The sequence below is a fragment of the Sciurus vulgaris genome (genome assembly GCF_902686455.1).
Source record: "Sciurus vulgaris genome assembly, chromosome: 6".
In the NCBI taxonomy this organism is placed as follows: domain Eukaryota; kingdom Metazoa; phylum Chordata; class Mammalia; order Rodentia; family Sciuridae; genus Sciurus; species Sciurus vulgaris.
The window spans coordinates 138,509,373-138,522,723 of record NC_136466.1 but is presented as its reverse complement, the minus strand read 5'-3'; the positions used below and the strand labels follow the sequence as shown (position 1 = coordinate 138,522,723).

The window sequence follows — 13,351 nt, the reverse complement described above, 5'->3', positions numbered from 1 at the left end:
TTAATACAATCACTTATTCTGGGGTACAGATCATCTTAATATTTTTTTCTTCCCAAGTTCTACATATACTCCCTATTTCTACTCATTTCATAACCAGCCCCCCCAAAAATCCTAGAATTTGGTATTTTACACCTATCACTTATTCCTTCATTAGAGCAAATCATCACATTTTACAGCAGAATCTCAAATACAATATTCATCTGGTCCTCTCAGTGCCTGGCTAATTCTTCTTAGCATGGAATGGTATAATGAGACACCGAAGTGCTAGCAAGTGGCAGAGATGAGGCCCAGCTCCAGGTTCCGGCTTTAAATTTTGTGCCTACGCCAAGACATCATAGCAATCAGGACTTTCATTACCCTATTGTGTAGTTATCACTTGGGTTTAAACTCTTACCTGATATGCAAAATGTTTTGGTTTCTTATTCTGGTTCAAAAAGTTTTCCACTTAACCCTAGTAATTAACCTTCTGTCCAAAAAGCCTTAACCATTGCAAAGGATGTGATAACTTTTGTTCGACTTATGGCAACGAGACTGAGCAAGGCATGAAAGATGTAGAGCTCAAGACCCAAACATCCTGAGTGCCTTGTAATATCATGGGCAATCTGGAGGGGAAGCAACGGAGACAAACTATTTGTTCTGCTTGCTCTTTTAAATGATTGACCTCTGGTGTGTATACATAGGGATTGGGGTGTCCACATCAGGTCTACATTAGTCACATTAGGTGACTACATTAAGTCTTTTTTTTTTTTTTAGCACAAACTGGCTCTGTCCATAGGGTCAGTAAAATGAGCTATCCCACCGTGGGTTCCGGGATCTGGAGTGCCTTTCTGCTTTATTGGTTGTGTACATGGGATGGTGTTTATTGTCCATTAGGCATCAGCTTCAAACTTATTACTGAAGGATGTTGAAGAAGGGCACAAAACAGATACGACAGGAGAGAGAGATTGTGACTTAGGATTTCCTGTGGCAAAAACCAAATTGATGGCAATACATTTATATACAACTTCTGTCTGGATAACAAAGGAAATAAATGTTATTCATCTGTGGTTAATTCAAAGAATAGAAATAAATAATGAAACACAACAAACTTCCTCCTGTTTTTTGAACTTCTAATTACTAAATTTTTTGGAAAAAAATGAAACTATTACAATGAGTTACATTAATTTTAAATAGATTTTTCTTTTAGTTAAGAACTTAAACTGCATCCATTAAGATGAGAATTATCAAAAAATAGTGTTGGTGAGAAATTGGAGAAATGGAATCCCTGTGCACTGCTGACAAGAATATAAAATGGTGCAGTTGCTGTGAAAAATAGTATGGGTATTACTATATGTTCCAGAAATTCCATTTCCAGCTATATGACCAAAAGAAGTGAAAGCAGGAACGCAAGCAGTATTTGTAGATCCAAGTTTATAGCAGCATTATTCATAATATCCAAAACGTAGACACAACTCGAAGGTTTGTTGATGGATGAAGGACTTAACAAAGTGTGGCATAAACACACATTGGAATATTACGTAGGCTTAAAAAAGGACTTTTTGGCATATGCTATAACACAAACTTTGAACACATTATACTAAGTAAAATAGGCCAGTTTAAAAGGATGAATATTGTGTGACTCCACTTATTTGTTACTTAGAGTAGTAGCCAAATTCCTAAAGATAGGAAGTATAATGGTGGCTGTCACGGAAAGGAGGGAATGGAGTTAGTGTTTAAAGGGTACAGGGTTTCATTTGGAGGAAGATGAATAAGTTCCAGAGATGGATACAATGATGGTCACACAACAATGTGAATGCTGTTAACGCCACAGGACTGCACACTTTAAAATGGCATTGTACTTATTTTTATGTATATTCATCACAACACAAAAGTTTAGTAAAGATATTAAAAACCAGTGTTTGGACAAGTATAAACAAATACAATTTAATTAATTTAACAATGGTCAGTGTCATATACCTAACTTGAATAAAAATAATTTTTAAAAAATTGGAGAGGTATAAGTACAACTCTAAAATGTGTGTGTGTGTGTGCGCGCGTATGCACAAACAGGGGGTTAAACCCAGGACCTCACACATGCCAGATGCGTGCTCTACCTCTGAGCTACATCTCAGTCCTAAAGCTAGCTTTTGATTGACAGGGTAAATAAGGAAATTTGGGGGACCCTTCTTTGAGATGAAGACAGGGAGCAGAGGGCAGGAAGCTGCTCGGTAGCATGGCCCTGAGGTCTTTTCCGAGCTGCGCTCACTGTGGGCTCCGGCGGTCCTCCCCAGTCTGAGGTGGACAGCGAGGGCATGGCATCCTGTGGTACATTCAGATGCAAAAGGGGTTCAAAACCACTGGGCTCTGGATCCCTCCTGCTCTTCTGGTCGCACCTTCACTGAGTCCCGCCAACATGGTGGGCATCCTGCGGCAAGGACAGGGACACCTCCTGGGGGTGCCCTGATTTAGCACAGCTGGATGGGATTGAGGTACAGTATAGGCTGAATATACCTCAATGTTTTCCATCTGTGAACAGAGGCTGGTTTGTGGTGGTAAAATAGGGCAAGTCCTGAACTCTCCAAACGTATCGGAGGAGGTCCAGGCCAGCTTCTGTGGGGACCATCCTTTGGTTTCCGGGTTCCCACTGGGTTTGCATCCCTGCCTAGCTACGCGCTCTGATTGTTCCTCGTGGTCCATGCAGAGGCTCCTCCAGCCTCCACTTTCCATCAGCGGATTGTTACGTAATAAATACCTGGGACGGGCTTAACCCTGGGCTGTGGTGAAAAGGAGGGAGACAGAAACGGCCGTATAGACAGGCCCACTGTAACTGGGAACTTTCCCTTAGAGTCACAAGTTTGAGGGAAAAAAAAATCACCCTCAGTGAATTGAAACTCTTCATTTTACAGGAAAGAAACACGGTTAGTGCTCTGCCCAGAGCCACGTGGGTCAGGGTTTCCTACTTGCTCATCCAGTGGGCTTCCCCACTTCCTGTGCTGGCTGACTGGTAACATACCTACCAGATTTCATAGCAACTCACTCTCAGCAGTCACACCAGATCAGAGGACCCTGTGGACTGACTTCTGGACCAGGTCCCCAAACCTGTGCCATCACCTCCTAACAAATCAACCAACAAGTTACCGTTATCCCCGTTTTACAGATAAAGAAACTGAGGCAGGAGCAGCGTGGCCGTCCACTCCAGCCCCAGCTGGGACACGGCAGAGTCAATTCAAACTCAGGGCTTGGCTCTGGAGTCAGTCCTGACCACACCCCCAGGACCCAGCCCCACCCGGCCAGTGAGCGGGGTCACTCTCCCTTCCCTCAGAGGCGGGCCTGCCACACCTCAGACACATCCTCTCTCACCTCCGACTCCCTTCTGGTTAGCAGGTGACCCCAATGGCAGAAAATGTGATTTTTAAAGCTGGTACAAGCTTCCCAGAATCGTCTGTGCTTAGTCTTCGGGCCACTAGATGTCAGTGTGACTGCTCTGCAAGCCGGCAGTCAATATCAAGACTGGCATTTCCCAGATAGCAGAAGTCCAGGGACCGGTCTCCACATCTCAGGGGGAGCTGGGGAGAATTTGGAGCGCAGCAGTCATGAAATAAATGGGTGGAAATGACAAGCAGGCAGCATGGACTTGAACCTTTGAGATGACTTCCCAAGGGAAGTGCAATCCTTCCCAGCCTTTCCTTCCTGAATTAGCAGAGCGGCTTCTCTGGGGTGACCCTGGAATGTGCCGCAATTCTGTGGCTATTCACCGTGCTCTTTAATGGCACGTTTTTGAAGGTGTGGTTTTATTGGAAAGAAAGACCTGCTCCTTCTCCTCTTCACTTATCATATGTCATTTGTTTCTTGGGATGTCAGACTACTTGAAATTTGTGTCTCCCTTTGCTGTATGTTTTGATATAGATAAAACCTGCCCTGGCAGTCTCTGAGCATAAACACAACCAACCCTTTGTCTGTGGGGTGATGTACTCTTCTATTTTTCTACCCAAGATAATCCATATCTAAATAACAAACATTACTAATCAGTGTTACATATTAATACATATTAAGCATACAGAAGTTTATCCTCACTACAACTATGAGGTCAGTATTATTATTATACCCATTTTTAAGATGAGAAAACTGAGACATAGAGAGGTTATATGCCTCTCTCAAAGTCAGACAGCAGACAGGAGGCAGAGGTAGAGGCCCGTTCTCTCTTAATTACTTCACTATAAATCTTGTTAAAAGAAAAGACCTCATGAATTCTTCAGAAGCAGCAGCAACACATACAAGAGAAACAAAGTCTCCATGATTTGGAGTTATCGGTGGCTCTGAAAGGCTTCTGTGGCTGATTTGTGATTGTTTGCCAGCATTGATCTGGTTTGCCAGGTGCAGCTCTAAGGTGGCAGGTTCAAGGCAGTGAAGCCTCTTTCCTTGTTTTGGATAGAAATCTCACATGAATCCCCACCCCCTGCTGGATCTTAAAGTTTGGGGACATGTGAAAGTAGCTCTTCCTCATCAAAAGGATGGACACAGGAGCCAGGGTGAACTCTCTGCAGGCATAGGGCCATGTCCCTGGTTTTGTTCCAAGCCATCATTTACACCAGTGTCACTTGAGGTTGCAGTGCACAAGAATTCCTACCCAGTCAGGAAAGAGCAGGTGGCAGGAATGCTCCCGGCCACGTGGCTCTGTGCCTGTCACCCTTCTGGTTACCAGGAGGCTGAGTCTTAGTATGTTGACCATCTCTTCTGCTATTTTCCAACCAAATATACCTTTCTTTCAGTTATTCAGTCAGAGGAATCTGTGCCGCCAGATTTTGAAGGTGGCATCTTTTCTTGCAGTAAAACTTAGCACATTTCTTTGAAAGAAGAAAGCTGGGCCTAGCTGTTACCTGACTCCTGCAGCAGAACGTGCGAGGGTGGTCTCAAGTGGTCCTCCTGGGGCCAGGGCCGGGGTTGCCTTCACTTTTGCCTGCTGCATGGGCTCTCCATGCAGAAGCCACCAACAGTGGCACTTTTGAAGCCTGGCAGGGGTTTGCCCAGAGGGCTGGTTGAGTGAGCCACCCCACCCTCCCCCACCAGGCTGACAGACCAGAAAAGTTCTATTATGGCCTCAGGATATTGAGCAAGAAGGAGGAGAAACAGGGAACTAAAAAGTGTCTATTCAGGCCTGCACACTCCTGCTGACATTCCCGCCAAGCACGTGATGTTTAAAGGGCAAAAACAACACACCCTGCCTGCCACCATGTACTCAAGGGGAGCGACCTGTGAGACCCTTGGTCCCATAACTGGCTGGCACAGCCAGTACTGTCACTCGCAGTGGAGGTCCAAGAGAGGGGCTCTGCACTAGGAAGGTCTGCTCAATGCCTGCGGTCCGGAGGTGAATCGACTCTATCACCTGAGGGGGGATGGGGCATGTCCTGGAGAGCACAGGGACTCACTTCTTTATGGTCCCTTTCTGATCTTTCTTCAAACTCTACAGAAAATGGAGTGTTTAGATGATAATCTCTGTTCAGAGACTCTTGCTGGGACTAAATGGGATTTTAACAAATTGTGGTTGTTAAATTAACTTCCCCTGCCTTCCTTCTCCTCATCCACCATCCACCATCCATCCATCCATCCATCCATCCATCCATCCATCCATCCATCCATCCATCCAACATCCATCCATCCTTCCACCATCCATCCATCCACCATCCATCCACCCATCTGTCCAACATCCATCCATCCATCCACTATCCATCCATCCACCATCCATTCACCCATCCATCCAACATCCATCCATCCATCCACCATCCATCCATCCATCCATCCATGAACATGAAACACGTGCTGTGGGCCCAAGAACTTTACTGAGACCGGAAAGGTGAGCAAGGTAGGGTCTTCCTCATGGTGGCCAATGATTGTGCAGAAGTTACATCAGAGAAAAAGCCCACTGTCCTCTCAGCATGGATTTCCCTTCCTGAACAATAGGGGTCGTGAACAATAGCCCACCTTCAAATCTGTCCTGGGTTCTGTTTTGTATAGCTGTTAGGAGAGAGATGGCTTTTATATTTTCAAAAGACTGTAATAAAGAAGAGGAAGAAGGAGGAGGAGGAGGAGATGAAGTCACAACAGGACTGTGTATGGCCTGAACGCTTTACTATCTGTCCTTTGCAGAAGTTTGCCAAGAGTTGTTCTGTCGTAAGAAGCCTCTGCTTTTCAGTAGGCACACAACCATTTAGAAGAAGGCATTTTGTCATCCCTCTAGCCTTCAGATGTGGCTAGGTGACTAAGTGTTGGTCAGTGGGCTCTAAGCAGAAGTGGTTTATGTAGCTTCTTGGTGGTGCTCTGCAGCAGTCCGTCACTTCCCCTCCCTGCTGGTTGGCTTGCTGTGGGTGTCTGGGCCATGTCGGGCCACCAATGACCAGGGTAATACCCTAGGAATGGCAGAGCCAGAAGATATAAGGAGACTGGTCCCTGGCACAGGGGCCAACGGTACTGTGTCTGGATTTTGCTGGATAACTCTGAGGGAGAGAACATGAGGAGGAAGAGAGGCTCAAGAGCACAAACAATAATAGGCATTGGCAAGGATGTGGGGAAAAAGGCACACTCATACATTGCTGGTGGAGTTGCAAATTGGTGTAGCCACTCTGGAAAGCAGTGTGGAGATTGCTCAGAAAATTTGGAATGGACTCACCTTTTGACCCAGTTATCCCACTCCTCAGTTGATACCCAAAGGACTTAAAATCAGCAAACTATAGTAACATAGCCACATCAATGTTCATAGCTGCTCAATTTACAATAGCTTGATTGTAGAACTAATATAGATGCCCTTCAATAGATGAATGGATAAAGAAACTGGTATATACACACAATGGAATTTTACTCAGTCATAAAGAAGAATAATATTATGGCATTTTCAGATAAATGGATGGAATTAGAGAATATCATGCTAAGTGAAATAGGCCAAGCCCCAAAATCTAAAGGCTGAATGTTTTTCCTGATAAGTGGATGATGATATATAATGGGGTGGGGGATGGGGGTGAGAGAAGAATGGAGGAACTTTAGATTACATAGAGGGAAATGAGAGGGGGTATGAAAAATGGTGGAATGAGACAGACATCATTACCCTATGTACATGTATGATTATACGAATGGTGTGAATCTACATCGTGCACAACCATAGAAAGGAAATGATGTACCCCATTTGCGTACAATGAATCAAAATGCAGTCTGTAAAAATGCACACACACACATAAAAACAAACAAACGAACAAACAAAAAACAATAATAATAAAAAAAAAAAAAAAACTCAGTCTTCGCTGGGCCTCTTTTCCTGCAACCAAACCTGCAGTATAACCACCAATCAGAGTGGACATGTCACATTGTGCTGAGTGAGAGACTCAAACTCTGAACGAAGGGCCATGGAGTGTGAGGAAGGAACTACTGCAGGGCAGAGTCGGAAGAGGAATACTTGAGCCCCCGCGGGATGTTCGATCTTGGGTCAGAAATGAATCCTCGTTGCAGTTTAGAATTGTCTATTTCTTTCCCCCTCCAGCAACCTTCCTCCAATGCCCCAAACAAAACACAAAAATCTCCCAGAACGAAGAACATGGCCTGCCTCTTCCCCTCTTCTCTTGCACTGTTAAACTCCTACTCATGCTTCAAAGCCCAGTGTAGAAACCTCCTCTCTGTGAACTCAGTTCCGTAAGCCTGGGTCAGGCATCCTTTCGCCAGCTTTCTGCACTCTTCTAAGTACCAGAGCCTTGTCCGTCTTTCCCACCAGATCTTGAGCTCCTTGGTAGTGAGCACTGTGGTCTGTTTGATTCCTAGTTTCTAGTACACTGCCTGGTGTACAGAAGGCATTTTACATGCTGTGAATGAATTAATTTATTATGGGATGCCTGCAACTTGCTGGTTTGTGGGGCTGTTGCTTTTTCACACAGTTGTCCTATGAAAGGGAAGGTGGTGATCCATGTCCCTTGTCACCTGCATGTTAAAGTATATACATTTCAGACTTTTGCTTTCTAAAACATTGGAGAAGAAATATACTTGTTTAGAAAGTTTTAACTTAAAAGTTTGAATGTTTTGTTCAATACAAATGTAGCTATGGTTAATGACAGTGTCTGAAAAGCTTTGAAGACTTAATAAAAAGTTTCTTGGTGATAATAATAAGTACAAAATTTAATTTAGAGAAAAATGTTTGATGATTTAATAGAAACAACTACAAAGCCATGAGGTGAGTTTAATGACATGAGGGCATATTCCTGAAATACACAGTCATGTAGACGGTTGCATATTAATGAATACTCAATTTTCCTAATTTTTATAAAATATTTACTCATAAAGTAAAATATGTGGCAAATCTATTATTGTTTGATAAAGGTGATAATGTAATATGATGATAATTCATTTAATTCTCCCTTGACACTGTACATTATATGGCTTAAGATCTATAAGAGCAAAAAAATTTTCAGTGTAAGTTTCTTACTATTTGCCAAAATGTGCACAACCCATGTTCTGAGCCAACGGATTAACGTAAGTTTTTTTTCAACAGGTATTTTTATTGCATCATTAAAAAATCAGAAATTCGTCTCATCAGGGTCTTGTTTCTGTATCTGCATAACTCTTAGAGCTTATGCATCATCTACTGAACTGTTTCATTTTCAAAGACCAACATATCACCCCCAAATTTTCTGATGTCCTTTAAAAAAAAAAAAAAAGCTATGACTTGATGAATCAATGCAACAGAAGGCAGAGCAAGAGCAAGTTCAGTGTCATTTTCTTCAAGGATTAACTCATCTTTCTGGACTTGGGATGCTGAACAAGCTCCACCTGGCCTCATGAACACCCCACAGATGTTTTTCTCACTCTTCAACAAGAGACCAGTTCTCCTGAACACTGACACAGAGGGGATATGAGCATGCAGTGACCTCCTCCTTGGGTGCCTGTGTTTGTTGGGCTGGGTCTCAAACCCAGGGACTCCTGCAGCATAGACAAGCATTCTACCACTGAGCTCCATCCCCAGCCACCCAGACCTCGTCTTCTAACGGAAGCCCAGTGAACACCCTGCTTGTGTTCGTAGGTGTCGATGGATAGTGCTGAGAAGTAGCCAGTTTCTATTTCCCCACCATCTGCCTCTTCTTCTTCTTCCCAAGGAAACTGAGATCTACACCAACGTGATTGAAGTCCTTCTGCAGGGTTGCGCTGGGGCCCTTCACCATAACTGTGTGGCTCTCCACAGTGATGTCCACATTTTGAGAATGGTCTTCATTCCCATAGTAGATGCAGCAAAAAGAGAATGTCTCTAACCTAAGACATTCAGGACACCGTGTGGTGGCACTAGTATTTTCCCCTTCCATTCAGAGGAAAGAATGCAAACACAAGGGGCATATTTGTCTGTACATGTAATCCTTCTTTAGATGGTGCTAATTGAAGGCAAAGTTGGAAGGAATTGCTTGCATTATGTTTCTTAGGAAAACGATAATGTAAAATTGGGTTACTATTTCAATATGAGGTTTTCATTATTTTTGTGGCTATTCCTCACTAAAGGCTTTCATAAATTACAGGGAAATCTAAGCAATTAAATAAAAATAATATCCCTCCAAGTTTTCTTAAAAAAAATATTAGGCCTTCCATCTGCTACAGAATTGTAGCTAACACCTCAGAGCTTCTGGATGTTTTATTAAATGTTCAGCTTTCCACCCCCCACATAAGAGTAATTTTAAGCAAATGATGAACATCTCAATGAATAGTTCATTCTTTGTGGACATGAATGCTAGCCTTTTATTCCCTTATCCCGAGCTGCTCTATTGTATGATGCAAGGAGAAAAACACTATGTAGGAGAACTAGGAGTGGGGAGCCAGTTTAGACTCAGGTATCACCCCAGCTCGCAGCTCCAGGCGTCGAGGACCTACTTAGGGTGTGAGGGTTTTTATCTTTATCACATGTCTGGATTCCTGCACTGTCTCTATCTTATCCCACCCCCACCTCTACCCTATTCCAACCGATCTGCAAAGTGTCTCCTTAGAGGTGTTAACCTGATTATCATGTCTACTGCCTCTCAATACGCAAGCTTCTCTGTCCTCTAAATAGCGTACTCATTTCATTACTAAGAACAGTAAGTCTAATATTTAATTATCACATGTAAAAGGATAACAATATGTTCTCACTTCAGCAATGATAGCATTTCCCCACAACTTAAAAAAATGATAAAGTTGATGTTCTTAACTGATGCCTACCCTAGTCGTCTTTCAAGAAGAGGTTATCTGTTCTCAGTGGCCATGCCAGCTCTGTTGTGCCCCTGAAGACCATGTAACTTCCTCAGAAAAAAAAGGAAGTTTATTCATTATAAATAAATAACCATGCATGAGTTTGGGAATGAAAATAATCTGGCTTCGGGTCAGGCTTTGGCACAGTCCCGATGGCTTCCTGCACTCCAGGGACCTGAAGACAAATGGGGGAGGGCTGCACCTCTACTTGCTCAGCAAGGGAGTGGATTTGGCAGTGGAACCAAGCCTTTGCCACTGCCAAGATTAATGAGTAGCAGATGAAGTTCAAATTAATCCATGTCCTTCCGAAAGTTCACCGTCACCCCCCTGACATCTGTTTGGTTGTCAAAAGCTTTGTCTTTAAGCCAATTGCATCCCGATCACAGTTCATCAGAGGTGTACATTCCTCAAGCGAGCTCGTTGTCTGCTCTCAGAAACCACTCTGTGCCTACACGCACCAGTAACGAAGATGAGGATGGATAATTTAGGGCAGGAGAAAAGAAAGAGGGTTCTGCTTATTTTCTCTGACTTCAGCAGCTTCCTCTTCCTCAGAACTCATGCACAAGGGCTGGGGTTGGGGCTCAGTGGTAGAGTGCTTGCCTGGCATGTGTGAGACCCAGGGTTCGATCCTCAGCATGGCATATCAATAAATAAATAAATAAAGTCAAGGTCCACTGATGACTAAAAAAACATTAAAATTATAAACCTCATACACACATAGAAAAACATATCAGCATGCCTGCTGCAGGACTGGCTCCTATTTAGTATGTAAAAACAAAACAACAACAACAACAAAAAGTGACTTTTCTCTGCTTTCCTTTGCCAGGCCTCCTTCTGATCTCAGCCTCCTCGTTTCTCCTCCAACTTGTTCCTTATTCCACTAATCAGGAAAACAGGAAGCTATCTGGTCAATGTCAAGGAGTTTTCTACCTCTGAGCATCTAAAATTCTAGGAATACATTCTCATTTGGAAAAGGATAAGGGGTTTGAATAACTGCCAGGGAGTTTTGCCAACTGAGGTTTTATTAGGTGAAAAAAACTTATGAAAGGAGTCAGCAGTCTTGGACCTGTAGGGGAATCAGAACTGTGCTTCTTCCCCTTTCTCTCTTGGTCCCTCTTTTCCAGATCTTCTGCCATTCAGAAAAGTAGCCACTGAAGATTTTAATATATAAGCATGCATCCTTAATATGTAAATTTTTTTATTTTTTCTTTTTTTTTTTTGTGGTGCTGGGGATTTGAACCCAGAGTCTTGTGCTTGTGAGGTAAGCACTCTGCCAAGTGAGCTATATCCCCAGGCCCTTTAATATGTAAATATTTATTAATGAATCCCAAGATAAAGTTAATTTCAAGACCATTATGCTGGGATGGCTCTGGAGGTATAATAGGTCCAATGCAGGCAAATCAAAACCCAGTGGGAACACGGAAACAAAACTAAGACATCGGCTTTCCGCAACTGCCAATCAACTTCTCACCAGGGTCTTTCCCCTGGAACTGGTCCGACCCGTTCAACCGATTGTGTCCTTCTTCCCAGATAGCTTGTGGAGGCTCTCCCACGGGGCTCCAGTGAGTTCCCCGAACCTCTTCTGGTTATGGTTGCTACCTGATTAGTGATTTGTTTCTTGCTCAAATCAACCCTGTATAATTTTGTCTAAAGTTTTGCTTTTAACAAATATACACATAATTACCTCATGATTATGTTATCCATTATGAAATTTACACAAAAATAGAAAATGAAAGATGAGTTTTTTGTTTTTTTTTTTTTTTTAAATAAAAGGTTTCTAATAATGTTTCCTCATGTCCAATGAATTGTCTTGAACACCAGATCACTGGTGAAAAGAGAGGCGAGAGAAAAATCGGGAGAGTAGAAGAAGTTGGCAAGGGATGCAGGGATGTCTTTGGCCAGAACCACAGTGTTCCCTACAGGTCGGTTCCACCCATGTGATTTGGTTAACGAGTTCCTTTGTTCAGCTTGCAGTGTGTACTAAGGGCCCGTCTGAGCCAAGCCTGGCTCTCCTTGCCCTGTTCTGCCTTGGCTGCGTGACCTTTCCTGGGTCCTCAGCGCTCACTTCTGAGACTCTCGCCACAGCCCTCCTCATCGGTGATCCTACGGGACATTTCCACCTCCATGCCCCACAGGCACCACCGTCACCTGTCCACCCGGGACTGACGTGCGGGCTGAGAATCGGCTGTAGACTCCCGCTCCGGCCTCGCCCTTCACATCTCCGCCTGACCCGCCACTCCGATCTCACGGGTGCCTTGAATCAGCCCTTCCCTTCCTGCCCGGGGGCATTCCTTCATCACTGCCTGCCTCTTGTGCCGCAGTGGATCCTGACGGGATTGTTCCGCCTCGCCTCCTCCCTTGACAGGGCTGTCATCGTGATCTTTCTGTGATCAACTGGATCATGTTTGCATAAAGCCATTTGTTGGCTCTGCCGCCCTTCAGAAAGAAAAATAACACTCCAGCTCCTTCACCTGGCACTTCCCTTCGCAAGCCCTGACCACCTGTCCTGTGCAGGGGCCTTGCTTCTATTTGTCTCACGATGGCACCTTCTTCACCTGATTAACCCACCCTTTCCCAAACTCAGCTAAGATTTCACCTCCCTCGCCAAAGCGTCCTCTGACCCTCCCTCTGAACCTCTTAGAATACTTATTGTATCATGTGTTCGCGTATTTACATCTTGGTTCCATTAGAACTTGCCAAGGTAGAGTCCTGTTCTTAATTTGTATGTATGTCTTTAAAATAATAGTCCTCAAACTTTAGTGTTTTTAAGAATAACAGGAGGTGATTTTTAAAGGGAAGAGTCTGGTTTCCATAGGTTTAGGGTAGAGTCCAGCAAGCTGCATTTATAACTACCATGCTCCCCAAAGTGACTTTCCTCTGTGATCCTTAGAACACAGTACGGGATCAGGTGCTCTGGGTCTCATTGAATATCAGTGAAAGAAGGAATTTTCTTTTATCTTTCCATGCCTGATAAGAGAACACACACATATGGGTCAAAGGCCGTATTGACATCTGATAGACTATACCTGGATGCAGAATATACAACCCACTGCATAAATCTGACTTGCACACCTGCTTTTCTTGCCTGTGTGTGTGTGTGTGTGTGTGCGTGTGTGTGTATGACCACATCCCT

The 13,351-nt window shown here is 43.8% G+C and overlaps 1 protein-coding gene across 5 annotated transcripts in view; it reads right to left on the bottom strand.

The window, feature by feature from the left end:
* Positions 1 to 13,351, bottom strand: part of FYB1 (FYN binding protein 1) — a 159,002-nt gene that overhangs the window by 103,192 nt on the left and 42,459 nt on the right. Inside the window, exon 1 of one of the 5 annotated variants that reach the window (XM_079144458.1) lies at positions 4,857 to 5,034. The exons of the other annotated variants lie outside the window; for them this stretch is intronic. The gene's annotated coding sequence lies outside the window, so the exon portion shown is untranslated. Of the gene's footprint in view, positions 1 to 4,856; positions 5,035 to 13,351 lie in introns of those variants that run through there. 5 annotated transcript variants of the gene reach the window in all.